At 38.4% G+C, this 18,098-nt stretch overlaps 2 pseudogenes; both read right to left on the bottom strand.

Annotated features, from left to right (window-relative positions):
• Positions 1–2,328: 2,328 nt before the first annotated feature.
• LOC145284365 (5S ribosomal RNA) lies at positions 2,329–2,445 on the bottom strand (annotated as a pseudogene).
• Positions 2,446–3,840: 1,395 nt separating this feature from the next.
• LOC145284386 (5S ribosomal RNA) lies at positions 3,841–3,957 on the bottom strand (annotated as a pseudogene).
• Between the last annotated feature and the right edge of the window lie 14,141 nt (positions 3,958–18,098).

Here is an 18,098-nt window from a genome sequence, read left to right as displayed (position 1 = left end):
TTTTGACAGGGTATGGCACGATGGTCTTCTAAGGAAAATTAGATCATATGGAATCACTGGAAGAATTCATAACGTAATTAAATCCTTCTTAAGTAATAGAAAAATAAAAGTTGTCCTCGACGGACGTACATCCAAACAATATGACATAAATGCGGGAGTGCCTCAGGGGTCTATCCTTGGACCTCTATTGTTCCTGATATTCATAAACGACCTCCCTGATAATATTGTTTCGGAGATGGGTATATTTGCCGATGACACCACTCTCTATAACAGATATGAGGGGAAAACAAATGAACACATATCCAAGAAAATGGCAGAAACACTAGAGGATGACCTCCAATCCGTAGTGGAATGGGGACAAAAATGGTTGGTCTCATTCAATGCTGCTAAGACTAAGCTTGTTTCCTTCAATAACTACAAGAAACCTTCTCTACCACCAATAGCAATGGCCAAGAACACATTGCCTGAAAGTACTTCTTTTAAACTCCTCGGCCTAACGTTTACAGGGAATATGAACTGGAATAGATACATTGAGAGCATTGCCAAGGCTGCTGCAAGGAAGGTTGGCTCCCTCTACCGTGCTAGAAAACTACTTACGCCTGCCAGTATCCTATACCTCTATAAGGCAACCATTCGCCCATGTATGGAGTACTGTTGTCACATCTGGGCTGGTGCATCTGCTGCTTGTCTCTCGCTCCTGGACAGGGTTCAAAAAAGAGTCGCAAACCTGATAGGTCCTGAACTGTCATCTGGGCTTCAGCCTCTGTCCCATCGACGAGATGTTGCATCCCTCTGCCTGTTCTACAAATACTTTAATGGTGAATGCTCTGACGAACTGCAAACACTTGTACCTCCCCGACGTAACTACCCCCGACAAACCCGACAAGCTACTAAGTCTCATCCCTTTACAGTGGAGATCCCTAGGTGCAAGAAAGCCTTTTACTCCAATAGTTTCTTCCCCAGAACTGCGGGTCTTTGGAACTCCCTTCCGGGATTCTGCTTTCCCAACTGCAATGATATGCAGAAGTTCAAGTGTAATGTTAACAAACATCTTTCTACTCTTCTCCCTTCATAATGACCCCGCTAATTAATTCCCTAATAGTAGCCCCCTGCTTCAAAGTGGCACTGTGCCTTGTTTGGGGTGAAAATTGAATAAAAAAAAAAAAAAAAAAAAAAAGAATATATATATATATATATATATATATTCTGTGTAGCTTAATCGCCATATATATTTTATAACTTACTATATATATATATATATGTGTGTGTGTGTGCGCGCGCACGTGTGTGTGTGCGAATGGGAGAAGAGAAAAAATGAGATATAACGATTACTATTTTCCTTTTAATAGTTTCGAACCAGATGTTGTAAGTATGAGGTTACGAAACTCGTCAGACTATGTTATATATCTCCGTGTAAACAAAAAGAAAAAATGTAACTTTTTTATGAAAGTGCTGTCACTTTAAACTCTTCCCCCTTCTCTCTCTCTCTCTCTCTCTCTCTCTATTTCTATTCAATATATGTTAAGGCACAAAACGGAGCACATGTGACTGTGCAACTCTGAATTGTTTATTACAAATCCTTTGCCCTCTGAACATAGTAGTCGATAAAATAAACACGAACAGCTGCATAATGAGTTATCTCCACTTTGCTATTCTGCTTCATCTTCCAAAAAAGGCCATTATAGTTTCTTTTTATAGTTTTGTTTCTGGCAATTAATCTTTACATCAAGATCAACGTTACGGCCATATTGTCATGATGTTTGTTTAGGTGTTTATTCATGGAAAATGAGAAAGATAATAACTCTCACCAGTTGAAATTCCACGATTAGTTTTATTTGCTTTGTATATTTTACGACATACTAACGCCCTTTTTTGCACAGTTAATGCCGAAAAGTGTGAACCATTAATGAAATACGTTCAGTTGAACATAAATCAATTCTTTACCCATAGCTGGAGAGGTAAATATAACATAAGAATATCCCATTTCTATTTTAAGGAGCTTACAAATATTAATATCTGTAATATTTTTCAATGCGTGATGTTGCCTCTTATTGTTATATGTAACGTTGCTGCATATCGAAGAAAACAAGATCTTCACTTGGTGTCTTTTGTTGATTGTCTAGTCCAATGGTTCTCAACCGGGGTTCATATGGCTTCCTTCAGTCTTGACAGACTATGGATACCCACTGTAAGGGTGCCTGCGCGTGAAATTTGTGTGGCAAGAGTTGCGCAATCTGCAACCACGCCTCTCCTGAGTCAACATTGTTGCATACCAGTGGCAAGTTGAGGTACAAGACGACTGGAAACAATGCCGAGATAAGCGGAGAGCACATACAGCGCCTAGAATTCCCAAATGGTCACCCATCTGGTATTAGCCAGGCTCAACGTTGCTTAACTTCGGTGATCTGACGAGAACCGATGTGTCAACGTGATTATGCCATATATACACCCATGGTACATGTAACGTTAATATCGGTTCAGTCTTCCTTCAAGATAAACTGTTGATATATGTTCTTTGATACATATACATACATATACATAAATACATCCACACACACACACACACACACACACACATATATATATATATATATATATATATATATATATATATATATTCTGTGTAGCTTAATCGCCATATATATTTTATAACTTACTATATATATATATATATATATATATATATATATATATATATATATATATATATATATATATATATATATATGTGTGTGTGTGTGTGTGTGTGTGTGTGTGTGCGCGCGCACGTGTGTGTGCGAATGGGGGAAGAGAAAAAATGAGATATTACGATTACTATTTTCCTTTTAATAGCTTCGAACCAGATGTTGTAAGTATGAGGTTACGAAACTCGTCAGACTATGTTATATATCTCCGTGTAAACAAAAAGAAAAAATGTAACTTTTTTATGAAAGTGCTGTCACTTTAAACACTTCCCCCCTTCTCTCTCTCTCTCTCTCTCTCTCTCTCTCTCTCTCTCTCTATTTCTATTCAATATATGTTAAGGCCAAAACGGAGCACATGTGACTGTGCAACTCCGAATTGTTTATTACAAATCCTTTGCCCTTTGAACATAGTAGTCGATAAAATAAACACGAACAGCTGCATAATGAGTTATCTCCACTTTGCTATTCTGCTTCATCTTCCAAAAAAGGCCATTATAGTTTCTTTTTATAGTTTCGTTTCTGGCAATTAATCTTTACATCAAGATCAACGTTACGGCCATATTGTCATGATGTTTGTTTAGGTGTTTATTCATGGAAAATGAGAAAGATAATAACTCTCACCAGTTGAAATTCCACGATTAGTTTTATTTGCTTTGTATATTTTACGACATACTAACGCCCTTTTTTGCACAGTTAATGCCGAAAAGTGTGAACCATTAATGAAATACGTTCAGTTGAACATAAATCAATTCTTTACCCATAGCTGGAGAGGTAAATATAACATAAGCATATCCCATTTCTATTTTAAGGAGCTTACAAATATTAATATCTGTAATATTTTTAAATGCATGGTGTTGCCTCTTATTGTTATATGTAACGTTGCCGCATATCGAAGAAAACAAGATCTTCACTTGGTGTCTTTTGTTGATTGTCTAGTCCAATGGTTCTCAACCGGGGTCCATGTGGACCCCAATGGTAAGGCTTCCTTCAGTCTTGACAGACTATGGATACCCACTGTAAGGGTGCCTGCGCGTGAAATTTGTGTGGCAAGAATTGCGCAATCTCCAACCACGCCTCTCCTGAGTCAACATTGTTGCATACCAGTGGCAAGTTGAGGTACAAGACGACTGGAAACAATGCCGAGATAAGCGGAGAGCACATACAGCGCCTAAAATTCCCAAATGGTCACCCATCTGGTATTAGCCAGGCTCAACGTTGCTTAACTTCGGTGATCTGACGAGAACCGGTGTGTCAACGTGAGTATGCCATATATACACCCATGGTACATGTAACGTTAATATCGGTTCAGTCTTCCTTCAAGATAAACTGTTGATATATGTTCTTTAGTTTCTTTTACATTACTGAAAAATAAAAGAAGCTATAAGGGTGCATCAAAATACATTAAAAAGAAAAGAAAATCATGATTAAAAAAAGGTTGAGAACCATTGGTACAGTCATTCTGAGTGGCATTTTTGTTTCTTTAACAGAAAGTCAAATATGCCATAAGACGATAAAGATGTTACTAAGATGGAATGAGGTTAGAATGAAGACCAAATATTTGTGGGGACAGTTCTAAGTAAGCATTAGTTGATATTGGCTTTGAATACAACCAAGTTGTAATCTAAGGGCGAGTAGTCCCACAGCAGTGTGTCCCCTAGACAGAAAGCTCATTGTGAAAGAAAGCGGATCTATTAAACTTAACATAGTTACATGAAACAAGAGATAGAATGTAGCAAACTTAGTAGAAGTTAGTATCGCAAAGTGATGCTAGCTCAAACATTACTGAAAGGGAAAAGATAAAGAAATACCAAGGTCTTATGTACGATATGACAAGAAACTGAAATCTTATGAAGTAAGTAATTATAGAGGAAAACCGGACATACTGAGTGAGCCGAGTGCAAGAGAGATAGAAACAATTGAACGTTCTAATAGCGCATCGAAGCACAAAAACTAGGAACTAGAGACTTCTGGAAAATCTACAACAGTGTAGTAAATAATGGACAATCAACAATTCCCCCACTAACCAACAATCACGAGGTTGTCTCCTCAGCAACCGACAAGGCTAACATGCTTGCCAGTCGGTTTGCCTCAAACTCCACACTGGACCCTTCCAACCACCTCCTACCTGACTTTCCTATGCGGACAGCCGCTACGCTAGACGATCTGAAAACCACTCCTGCTCAGGTGCATGCTATCATAAAAAAACCTTGACACTTCAAAAGCATGTGGACTCGATCTTATCCCAGCTGTTCTATTAAAAAAGTGCTCAGCCGAAATAGCTCCAGTTCTCTCCAAACTCTACAAAAAATGCCTTAATAAAGCTTGCTTTCCGGGCTGTTGGAAAACTGCTTCTGTTGTACCAGTATTCAAGAATTCTGGCGAAAGGACTGACCCCTCAAATTATCGCCCCATTAGCCTCCTCCCACTTTTTGCCAAAATATTTGAGACCTTAATTAACCATGCTCTAGTCCATCACCTTACAGATGCTAAACTTCTGACTGACAAACAATATGGATTTAGACAAGCCCGTTCCACAGCAGGCATCCTAACTGTATATACCATTCACTGGACAAAGCAGGGGAGGGCAGAGCGGTAGCTCTAGATATATCTAAGGCTTTTGACAGGGTATGGCATGAGGGTCTCCTCAGGAAAATTAGATCATACGGTATCACTGGTAGAATACTTAACATAATTAAATCCTTCTTAGATAAGAGAAAAACCCAGGTTGTCCTCGACGGTCGTACATCTAAACAATATGATATAAATGCGGGGGTGCCCCAGGGGTCTATCCTTGGACCTCTATTGTTCCTGATATTCATAAATGACCTCCCCGACAAAATTGCCTCTGAGATCGGTATATATGCTGATGACACTATGTTATATAGCGCCAGGACCCCTAGGTTGGGAACGGTCGTTGTTAGTTAGTTCCCCGCTGCAACAAAAACCCAGTAGCCGTCTTTTATTGATCGTCTAGTTGTTTAGTTTTCTGGTTGTTATGGTAACGGCTAAGACGGCAGAGTTATTTCCCCCTTGACTGTGCATTTTTCCTTCTCTCGGCTTATGCACCTGTCAACCTTGTCATAACAACGATTCCGGCTAGAAAGAAATTAACATGCACACAAAGGTCAGACGTAACTCAGCATAACAAATCAAGACGTAAGACACACTGGCTTTTTATATAAAAATATATTTTGTTTTGAAATTATTTTCTCGTTTTACATAGAGATTTTAAATAGTTCAAAATTTAACGGTGTGGCTTACTGTTCATTTCAGTGATGGAGAGGGGTGTGTGGAAACGTTATGCTCTCGACAATCGCACGTTTCCTATCGACGGCTCTCTCCTCTTCTTCTCTCTTCTCTTCTCTGCCTCTTCTCTCCTCCTTCTTCTTCTGGTTAGACTCCAAAAATCACCGCTTACGTTTCCTTGTATTGTAAACAAAAAAATCGTCGTCCGATTTCTTTGTTTACGACGTGATCACTTTTTCGTTTCGACTGGTGGACAATCGATTATTCGATGCCCACCTTTTAAATCTTTTATTATCTTGTTTTAAAGAAGTTTTTTCTTTCCAGTTATGTATCGGATGGTTCCAGCCATCCATTACATAACAACTACACTCTATAGCAGGCACGACAGGAAGACGAATGAACACATTTCTAAAGAAATGGCAGAAACACTAGAGGAAGACATCCAATCTGTGGTGGAATGGGGACAAAAGTGGTTGGTCGCGTTCAATGCTGCCAAGACTAAACTAGTTTCATTCAATAATTACAAGAAACCTTCTCTACCACCTATAGCAATGGCCAACGACTCTTTATCTGAGAGTACATCTTTCAAACTCCTTGGCCTAACGTTCACAGGAAACATGAGTTGGAACAATTACATTGAAGGCATTGCCAGGGCCGCTGCAAGAAAGGTGGGCTCTCTCTACCGTGCTAGACAACTACTAACACCCGAAAGTATCCTGTACCTCTATAAGGCCACCATTCGACCATGTATAGAGTATTGCTGTCACATCTGACCCGGCATTATTCTCTTATCTAAGAAGGATTTAATTATGTTATGTATTCGTCCAGTGATACCGTATGATCTGATTTTCCTGAGAAGACTTTCATGCCATACCCTGTCAAAAGCCTTAGATATATAGAGAGCTACTGCTCTACCCTCCCCTGCTTTGTCAAGTGAATGGTATATACGCTCAGAGATTACAGTTAGAATGTCTGCTGTGGAACGGGCTCTCCTAAATCCATATTCTGCTAGATCTACAGCAGATGTGCTAACGGTTATATCTCATCAGATTAGTGAATCTCTTGACAAAGGCTTCCTTTCTAGAGCAATTGCTCTTGACATATCAAAGGCCTTCGACAAGGTATGATATAAGGGCCTACTTCACAAGATTTCCAGCTACGGTATAACTCAAAATGTTTTCTCAATTATTAAATCATTTCTCTCTGATAGGCTCATAAGAGTAGTGGTTGATGGGAAAAATCAGAAGCCCATAGTATTAATGCTGGAGTCTCCCAGGGGTCCATCCTAGGCCCAACTCTCTTCCTGATTTACATCAATGATCTCCCAAAACACATCCTTAAATCATTCGTTGACATCTATGCTGATGACACGACCATCTACGGCAACACATCAAAGGCCGTAAATGACAAAGTTCTCTCTGATTCTCTCCTCTGATCTTGAGCAAGTGGTACAGTGGGGAAAGAGGTGGCTGGTTACTTTTAAGGCATTTAAAACCAAGCTCCAATCTTTACATCATCAACGCTCTGATCCCCATCTGGCATCAATTGAAATGAATGGCTCTCGTCTAGGGAAAGCTCTATGTTTTGATAAGCTTCTGGGCTTGACCTTTACTCTTGATTTGAAATGGAACACGTACATCAAGTCAGTTGTCAAGGTCGCTGGAAAAATGGTAGGATCCTTCTACCGCTCCAGTAGATATCTCACTGCTGATGCAATTCTTTATCTATATAAAAGCCAAGTACGTCTAAGGATGGAGTACTGTTGCCACATCTGGACAGGAGCTGCTAAAAACAGTCTACCCTGCCTTGACAGAATGCAAAATAGACTCGTGGCTTAGTGGGGGGTGCCCTTTTCTCTTTCCTACAACCTCTCTCCCACAGGAGAGACGTTGAGAGCCTGTATTTGTTTTTCTGTTACTTCCATGGCAAGTGCTCGTCTGAGCTCCAATCTCTGGTCCCCCCCTCACCAATCTTTCACAATAAACACCCATCTAGCTGAAACTACTGTCCAAAATTTTCCACACTCTTTATCTGTGCCAAAACCAAAACGTAGATTCCATGAACAAAGCATCTTTCTTAGAAGTGCAGCCTGTGGAACTCAGTTCCGTTTGCCTGTTTCCCACCTGACTACAACTTGGATGTCTTCAAGTCTAACATAAACAAATTCCTGCTGAACAGCCCCCTTAAGTAAAACACTTTATCAAATCTCCAATACTAACGATTACTACGATACTATCCCATTGATTACAGTACTCACAATAACCCTTATCCCCGAGTGGCTTCCGGGCATTGATAAGTGGTGACTACCTGATAAAAAAAAAAATCTAAAACCAAGCTTCTATCTTTACATCATCAACACTCTGATCCCCATCTGGCATCAATTGAAATGGATGGCTCTAGTCTTGGGAAGGCTCCATGTTTTTACAAGCTTCTGGGATTGACCTTTACTCCTGATCTGAAATGGAACATATACATCAAATCTGTTGCCAAGGTTGCTGGAAAAATGGTGGGATTCTTCTACCACTCCAGTAAATATCTCACTGCTGATGCAATTCTCTATCTATATAAAAGCCAAGTACGTCCAAGGATGGAGTACTGCTGCCATATCTGGACAGGAGCTGCTAAAAACAGTATATCCTGCCTTGACAGAGTACAAAATAGACTTCCTAGCCTAATAGGGATGCCCTTTTCTCTTCCCTGCAACCTCTCTCCAACTGAAGGGACGTTGCGAATCCGTCTTTGTTTTATCGTTATTTCCATGGCAAGTGCTCGTCTGAGTTCCAATCTCTTGCCAATCTTTCACAAAAAACACCCGTCTAGCTGAAACCACTGTCAGTAATTTTCCCCACACTTTATCTGTGCCTAAATCAAAACATAGATTCCATGAACATTCTTCTGTTTGCCTGTTTCTCACCTGGCTACAACTTTGATGTCTTCAAGTCCAACATAAACAAATTCCTTATGAACCACCCCCTTAAGTAAGACATTTTATCAGATCCCCATTACTAACGATTACTACGATATTGTCCCATTGATTACTGTACACACAATAACCATTATCCCCGAGTGGCCTCAAGGCCTTGATAAGTGGTGACCGCCATGCAAAAAAAAAAAAAAAAACATTTATCTATGAAAAAGTTATAACTAATATACCCAAATATTGTTGCCCTTACACTAATCCATACTGATACCAGGATTGTTTCATCCTCCATGTTTAACATATTTTTCGAGCTTCTGATTTCATTCGACATGATTCATGCATTTTTCCAGAAACAGTACGTACATTTTCTTTTGTTTCAATATCTTAATATTTCAAACAACTTTAAAACAAAAAAAAAATACTACTTAACTTCTAATGGATTATTGCGAATAATTTATCCACATTGCAAACCGGGCTGTTTTTAGACATCTTTACCACATGGTAATAAAATGCTTGATTCTATGTTTGTTTTCGCATCTTTTATTCTACAAAACTGAATTAACGTTTGATTTTGACATCGATTCTGATAATATACTTGATCTTTTCACTCATTATTATTTAATTAAGGAGAAATCTTTCTACGCAACGTCAATTTTTATTTTCATCCCAATAATTATATTTTTCCTGTTTCCTTAACTTGTGTTTTCATTAGTATTACTACTGTTAGTATTATTATGGACTCACTAGGAGTCCTCACCTGGGTCATCATCATGGATTATTCACTGATAATAGCCGGTGGTTTTCCTTGATGTCTTGGTGAAAACAAGTCTTTTTAGATTTCCAGTATGCCCCACCTCTTTCGGTAAACTTTGAAAATAATTTTGCGTTATCGCAACAGTTGCTTAGCTTTGATTTTTCCCTACCAGCAACGATTGGTCTTCACTAGGATTTGGTTGGTTCCGGTCCTCTTTGCACTCTTTCAGTGGAGTTTGGATTATCCCTCTCTATGCTCGGTTTTACAATAATCTTTCACCTTCACAGCTATGTTATTTGGTGTTAGTTGAGAATGATGCTTGTGTTTAGAACTGTATTTCTTTTTCTTTATTTATTTACTTTTTATTATTTTTTTATTATCTTATTATTCATTTTTCATTTATAGACGATGAAATATCATGCAGTTTCAGTGCCCTTGGGTTGTTTTATTTCTGTTGCAGACATTATTATTAGTAGTAGTAGCAGTAGTATTAGCATTAGTATATGCATTTTAAACTTAAATTCAAGCCATTGATTTTATAAAATAAATTTTATGTATATATATATAATATAATATAATATAATATAAAGCTGAATGTCTGTGTCTGCATGTGTGTGTGTGTGTGTGTGTGTGTGTGTGTGTGTGTGTGTGTGTGTGTGTGTGTGTGTGTGTGTGTGTGGTCACGAATAGGCTCCTATATCTTTGACTATTTTAAAAACTAATTACATGTAATGATAGAAGATGTATCGAGACACAGGAATGGGTATGTTTGATCTGGCAGAACGGTGGTTCATTAAAATTGTGGGGTCTGCGTTCGCGCCTGGTCCACAAAGTATGGAAAAAAAATTAAAAAAGTAAAAAAAAAACGTTTACAAGTGTTTTTGATATAGATGTACATAATAATACTTTGGTAAGTATGTTTTAACTTAAATAGGGATGGTATAATAAAATTGTGTGGTCTGCGTTCGCGCCTGGCCTCCATAGAATGGAAATAGGCACAAACTTTAATAAAGACTTTTCATATCTATCTGCGTAAGTATACTTTGATAGTTATGTTTCAGTTTGAAGAAATATGGTATAATAAAATTATGGGGTGTTCGTTCGCACCTGACCTCCATAGAATGGAAATATGTCACAAAGTGTAACAAGGTTTTTTTAATATAGATCCACAGAATATTGTGATAAGTGTTTCAGTGTGAACAGGTATGGTATAATAAATTATGGGGTTTATCTATTTTATTTTTACTTTCATCATATTTTGCTTTGGTTTTGATACCCCCAAATTCGAAGCTATCTCTTTACAACCCTTCCTTTTCATAACCTATCATACTTTCTTAAATCAGAGTCCATTTTCTGTAGGCTGTTTTTGAACCCAGTCAACGACGGGTACTTTTACTAGTATATATATATAATATAAAGCTGAACGTCTGTGTGTGTGTCTGGTCACGAATAGGCTCCTATATGGTTGACTATTATAGAAAACTGATCACATATAATGATAAATGTATCGAGACACAGGAATGGGTATTTTCATCTGGCACAATGATGATTCATTAAAATTGTGGGGTCTGTATACACGCCTGGTCCACAAAGTATGGAAATAAAAAAATTAAAAATTAAAAAAAACATTTAGAAGGGTTTTTGATATAGATGTACATAATAATACTTTGATAAGTATGTTTTAACTTTAATAGGTATGGTATAATACAATTGTGGGGTCTGCGTTCGCGCCTGGCCTCCATATAATGAAAATAGGCACAAACTTTAATAAAGATTTTTCATATGTAAGTATACTTTGATAATTATATTTCAGTTTGAAGAAATATGGTATAATAAAATTATGGGGTGTTCGTTCGCGCCTGACCTCCATAGAATGGAAATATGTCACAAAGTTTAACAAGAGTGAATATGAGCGGGGGTAGGAAAAAAAAAACAGAAATAAACGGGGGAAAATACATAGAGACTAAATTAAGTCCCAGAAGATTTTCTTTTTGCATTTTGAGAATCGAAACCTGGTTAGCTAACCATTATTTTCATTTTTTATTTTTTAAATTCATTATGCTTATTGGTCTGTATTTAGCCATTATATATATATATATTTATTGTATATCAGGTCATGTTATATGCTACTGGTACCATGTAACCCAGTACTACCTACCTCATGGTCGGGTAACCGGCGACTAAACTGGTTCCCCCACCAGACTTGTTTGGTGAGGATGCTGGCTAGTCTCTCTGAAGGATTAAAAACAAGACCTTCCAAAGGGCGAATTAACCCTTTTTCGGGGTCAACGGCTAACTAGCACCGTATATGTTTGTGTGTATGTATGTGTGTGTTGGGGTGGAGAGGGCTCCCATAAGTCGTGGTGAAGGCAACCTTTCTAGGAGAAGCAAATCTCTGATTTAAAAAAAACATAAAGCGGGAGACCAGACTTGTTACGGCTATCTTGCTCTTGCTTGTTGCTGGATCTCAACATTTTGAACCGAGAGAGAGACTTAGCTGTCGTACAAAGCTAAGACTCTGTAACATCATCTGTGTATAGATACTCCCTCAGGCATTTATCTATTAAAATGGCCCTGTGGCGATGGAAGTCATTTTTGGGCTCATGGACTTTAAGTGTCTGAGGGAGTGGCATTCGTCTGACAAGACGTTGTAATCATCATATATATATATGCGTGTGTGTACGTGTGTGTTTTAATTTAGTCAATATATATATATATATATATATATATATATATATATATATATATATATATATATATATACTAGAGACCCGACATTGCACTGGATTGAATGATGATCAACGAATATTTCAAACTCCTATATTTTTATTTTCATCGAAATCCGTGAAATCCGCCCGAGAGGAAGATTCACATGCCTCCATGCAGTAACTTAGTCCAAAAGCTATGTTAGCCTACACTGCACTCTAGAGAACCTACTGTTTCTTTTATAAAATTCCAAGCAGTTCAGCCCGGCTTTGCGCGGGCCCTATGTAATTTTCATTACTTGCCCTATGTGTGAATATCGTTTATGTAAATTTCAAATGTTTAGACCAGAAATTGTCTGAGTAATCTGGTAAAAACCGCAGAGTTAATTTTTTTTAAATTTGACCCCAATTTTTGACCCCTCAATATTTATTCCTTCGGTCTTAAATCAAACTAAAATGTTTGACCTATGTCCAAGTTACCTACATCTAAAGTTTCAAGTATTTAGACCACAGAATTGGCGGAGGAGTTTGGTAGAATCTATGATGGTCAACTTTTTTAACTTTAACTCTTTGGCTGAGACATTTTCGCCCTAAAAACTGATTAAAACGCACAAATAGAACAACTTAGAAATAAATTAAATTCAGTAAAAAATTCCATAAAATTTACACACGAATCCGAACAAGACCACTCCCTAGCTTTTCTAGATATACTCCTCATCAGATCAGAAACCGATCTGAGTTTCAAAGTACATAGAAAGACCGTACACAAAAACGATTATATTTACTACTACTCGCACCACAATGATAAAATAAAGAATGGCATAATCATTGTTTTTTTTTCTTGCGTGCCTTTAAAATATGCAGCCCCCAATATCTTAATGAAATTAAATACATTACGAATGTTTTAAAAAACTACAGTACCCATCCTATTTCATTTCTTACGCAAAGAAAAAAGCTACGAAAATACACTATAATATAAACAGGCGAAAATATAGTATAATATAAACAGACAGAAAAATAAAACAAATACCTCACTATTAGACAGACATCTTTTCATTCCCACCCACACTAAAAATACAGAAATCTAGGACACTCTTAATAGACTTGGTTTTCACTTGCTACAAACAACTTCCACGACAATAAAACAGCCATTAAAAACTACCAAGCACTCTCCCAAAACCCTCACATCTGACGCCAGTATATATTCCATCCCATGTAAAAATTGTCAATAAGCATACATAGGTGAGACACAGCGTAAATTGAAACTAAGACTTTACGAATACAGAAGTGATATAAGGAATGGTAACGCCCTAAATGCACTCTTTTGCCATTGTGCAGAAGACGATCATTCATTTAATTTAGATCATGCGAAAATTATAAAATACGTGATAGATAGAGCTAAAAGAAGACTTTTAGAGTCAGCACTAATATTAAACACTAATACTATTACGCAAAGAAAGGGCTTCTACCATTTAGCCCCTAGTATAGGGAAAATAACAATCAAAGAACAAAATATCAAAACAGATCCTGGTTAACCGTTTTCCTTAATCCTTAAATAATTCAACAAAATGAATAAGTTTAGAGAAAAAAAAGTGTACATATTTATTTAACGTTTTTTTTTTAATTATTATTCAATTTTCACCCCAAACAAGGCACAGTACCACTTTGAAGTAGGGGGCTACTATTAGGGACTTAATTAGCGGGGTCATTATGAAGGGAGAAGAGTAGAAAGATGTTTGTTAACATTACACTTGAACTTCTGCATATCATTGCAGTTGGGAAAGTAGAATCCCGGAAGGGAGTTCCAAAGACCCGCAGTTCTGGGGAAGAAACTATTGGAGTAAAAGGCTTTCTTGCACCTAGGGATCTCTACTGTAAAGGGATGAGACTTAGTAGCTTGTCGGGTTTGTCGGGGGTAGTTACGTAGGGGAGGTACAAGTGTTTGCAGTTCGTCAGAGCATTCACCATTAAAGTATTTGTAGAACAGGCAGAGGAATGCAACATCTCGTCGTTGGGACAGAGGCTGAAGCCTAGATGACAGTTCAGGACCTATCAGGTTGGCGACTCTCTGTTGAGCCCTGTCCAGGAGCGAGAGACAAGCAGCAGATGCACCAGCCCAGATGTGACAACAGTACTCCAAACATGGGCGAATGGTTGCCTTATAGAGGTATAGGATACTGTCAGGCGTAAGTAGTTTTCTAGCACGGTAGATAGAGCCAACCTTCCTTGCAGCAGCCTTGGCAATGCTCTCAATGTATCTATTCCAGTTCATATTCCCTGTAAACGTTAGGCCGAGGAGTTTCAGACAATGTGTTCTTTCAGGCAATGTGTTCTTGGCCATTGCTATTGGTGGTAGAGAAGGTTTCTTGTAGTTATTGAAGGAAACAAGCTTAGTCTTAGCAGCATTGAATGTGACCAACCATTTTTGTCCCCATTCCACTACGGATTGGAGGTCATCCTCTAGTGTTTCTGCCATTTTCTTGGATATGTGTTCATTTGTTTTCCCCTCATATCTGTTATAGAGAGTGGTGTCATCGGCAAATATACCCATCTCTGAAACAATTTTATCAGGGAGGTCATTTATGAATATCAGGAATAATAGAGGTCCAAGGATAGACCCCTGAGGTACTCCCGCATTTATGTCATATTGTTTGGATGTACGACCGTCGAGGACAACTTTGATTTTTCTATTACTTAAGAAGGATTTAATTACATTGTGAATTCTTCCAGTGATTCCATATGATCTAATTTTCCTTAGAAGACCATCGTGCCATATCCTGTCAAAAGCCTTAGATATATCAAGGGCCACCGCTCTACCCTCCCCTGTTTTATCCAATGAACGGTATATACGTTCAGAAACTACAGTTAAGATATCTGCTGTTGAACGGGCTTGCCTGAATCCATATTGTTTGTCAGTCAGGAGTTTAGCAGCTGTTAGGTGCTGGACTAGGGCTTTATTAACTAAGGGCTCAAATATTTTGGCGAAAAGCGGGAGGCGGCTAATGGGGCGATAATTTAGTGGGTCAGTTCTTTCACCAGAATTCTTGAAGACTGGTACCACAGAGGCAGTTTTCCAGCAGTCGGGAAAACAAGATTTATTGTAAAGTTTGGAGAGAACTGGAGCAACCTCGGCAGAGCATTTTTTTAATAGCACAGCCGGGATGAGATCTGGTCCACATGCTTTTGAGGTGTCTAGGTTTTTTATAATAGCATGTACCTGAGAAGGGGTGATTTTCAAATCGTCTAGTGTGGCGTCTGTTCGCAGAGGAAAATCAGGGAGTGAGTGGTATACCGAGTTCAGTGAGGAGTTTGAGGCAAACCGACTGGCAAGCAGATTAGCCTTGTCAGTTGCCGTGCAAGCAACCTCATGATTGTTTGTTAGTGGGGGAATAGTTGACTGTCCATTATTAACTACGCTCTTGTAGATTTTCCAAAATCCCGGGTTCCTAATTTCTGTGCTTCGATGCGCTTTCTGGTGGTTTCAGAGTAATCTTCCTTAGCTGTCTCTATCACTCTCTTCCAATTATTTCTAGCTTCTATAAACTTCTGTTTATTTGAGCTGGACTTATGTCGGTTGAATCTGCGGAACGCATGCTGCCTTTGACATATGGCAGCTGCAAATTGGGGAGAGTGAGGCTTGCTATAGAATTTCCGTGCGGGAACATGTGCTTTAATAGCAGTTTTGAACCATTCAGTGGTCTCATTTGCACACTGTTCCGCTGGAAGAGTAAAGATATTTTGCCATGGGGCGTCTCTGATGAGCTCCCTTATGGCTTCCCAATCAGCCTTTTTGTAATACCTCGTTGTTTTGAGTAGTGGGTCTTCAGTTTTAGGGCGAGAGTTTAGGCTGATTTCTACCATTATCACAGCGTGATCAGCATTCCCGAGTGGGCTGTGGGCATTTGTTGTACAGTCATTGGGAACCGTTGTCAGAAAGAGATCTAGAAGTGAGGCATGTGGATCGTGCTGGTCTGGGAAACGTGTCGGAAATGTAACCAACTGAGATAGGGAATAGGATATAGAGAAGCTATGTGTTGCGCTACCAGCTACGTCTGTGAGATTAGAGAATCCTAGCCAGTTACTGTGGTGGACATTGAAGTCACCAAATACATGTATTTGTGCGCTAGTATCGAGGGAGAGTGCTATATCTATGCTGTCTGAGACTTTGTTTATTAGGGTACAGTCTTGGTTTGAGGGAGAGCGGTAGAGAAAATACAAGTAGCTAATATTGTGTTGCATATTTAGTCTGAAGCACATAAAGGCCTGGTCCTCTGATTCTAGTTTTATTTCTCTAGTCAGGGGGAGGGTGTTTCGAATATAGACTCCAAGTCCATGCATATGTCTGTCCGAGTCCTTACGGTAGAGTGGGAGATAATCAGGCATGTTAAAGTGGTTAGAGGGAATGGAGGAGTGAAGGTTAGTTTCACTTAATGCTAAGATATCCGGGGTGTTTACAAGGAGAACGTATTTTTAAAAGTGTATATATAGGCATTGAACAACCCAACCTTCCCATACACACACATAGTTTCCTTCCTGATATGGGTAGGATTCTAACATTGTTTCCTTTTCATTTTCATATAGTCTATGATCGTTTTGTTTTTTTGCATTTTTCCTTTTAGTATCCTGAAGATGTCCTCTGCAATAGGGACGAAACGTTGATCATTTCATAGATTCATTCTTTGCCGTATAAAAATATGCCCTGATACGACCTAAATACATACTATCAAACACACCTATCTTTGCTCTAGATTCTGAAATTAGAAAAAAAAATAAAACAAGTAAAAACGAATATAGTTTTAAATGTATTTTATTGGTTGCGAATTGTCGTTAAGTGCCAGTATGTCAAGTCACAACTAGAAAAACTATTAAGATTGGAAGCTTCTCCTCACCCACTAACCTCTTGAAAGGATCAAGAAGTACTGCGAGGGATAAAAAGGGGTTACTAGAGAATCTCTCTAACCTGTCAATCATAATGGGATTTGGTTGGAAAGTCGAATCAAAAGAGAATCCTTATTTCTGAGCGCTACAAAACGTACGTTGCCTGTCGGCGATGCGAAATTGGCAAGTCATATCAAATTTCGAACGACGTCTCTTTCTCTCACTTTAATCAGTCAGCCAATCAGCAGCCTGATATCGTTATCTTGCCGTTTTAAATTCGACACTAGTACATACATAGTGTGAGACTAACCATTAGTTTCGAAATCTACTTCCGGTTAGTCTGTGTTCAAAATCTGGAAAGATACGCAGAGTTAAAATGTGAATTGAAAGGAAAGAACTACTTCCAGTTTAAGTTATACATCACGATTTTTTTTATCTCAAAATATCTAAAGTTTCTGGGAATTAATAAGCGGTGAATAGTTCCACAAACTACTGTACATCCAATTAGTTGTGTCTTGATATAAATGCAATTAAAAAACCTGGTTGGATACTTATTATATTTCTCTGCCTGTCTATTTGATTTTTAATCATGTTCACTCCCAAACAAGGAATATTGCCACTTGGATGTAAGGGACTACTATTTAGGAGATGAGCGAGATGTCTGTTTACATTACATTTAAACTTCTGCTTGCCAGTACAGTCAGAGAAGCAGGTAACAGGGGAGAATTCCAAAGCTTAGTGGTCTGAGAGAAGGAGCTGTTAGAGTAGAAGGCTTTCTAATAGCTCTAGTGAAGTAGATAATTTTGTTGCGAAACAGGTTTGTCCATTCATAGAATATAGTTGCCACATCTGAGCAAGTGCATCCACCATAAGTCTCTCCCTTTTAGCCAGGGTTCAAAAAGAATCTCCTA

Source organism: Euprymna scolopes, chromosome 8 (genome assembly GCF_053919585.1).
Source record: "Euprymna scolopes isolate OS-2025 chromosome 8, ASM5391958v1, whole genome shotgun sequence".
In the NCBI taxonomy this organism is placed as follows: domain Eukaryota; kingdom Metazoa; phylum Mollusca; class Cephalopoda; order Sepiida; family Sepiolidae; genus Euprymna; species Euprymna scolopes.
The sequence above is the reverse complement of the archived record's forward strand: the minus strand, read 5'-3'. Positions and strand labels throughout refer to the sequence as shown.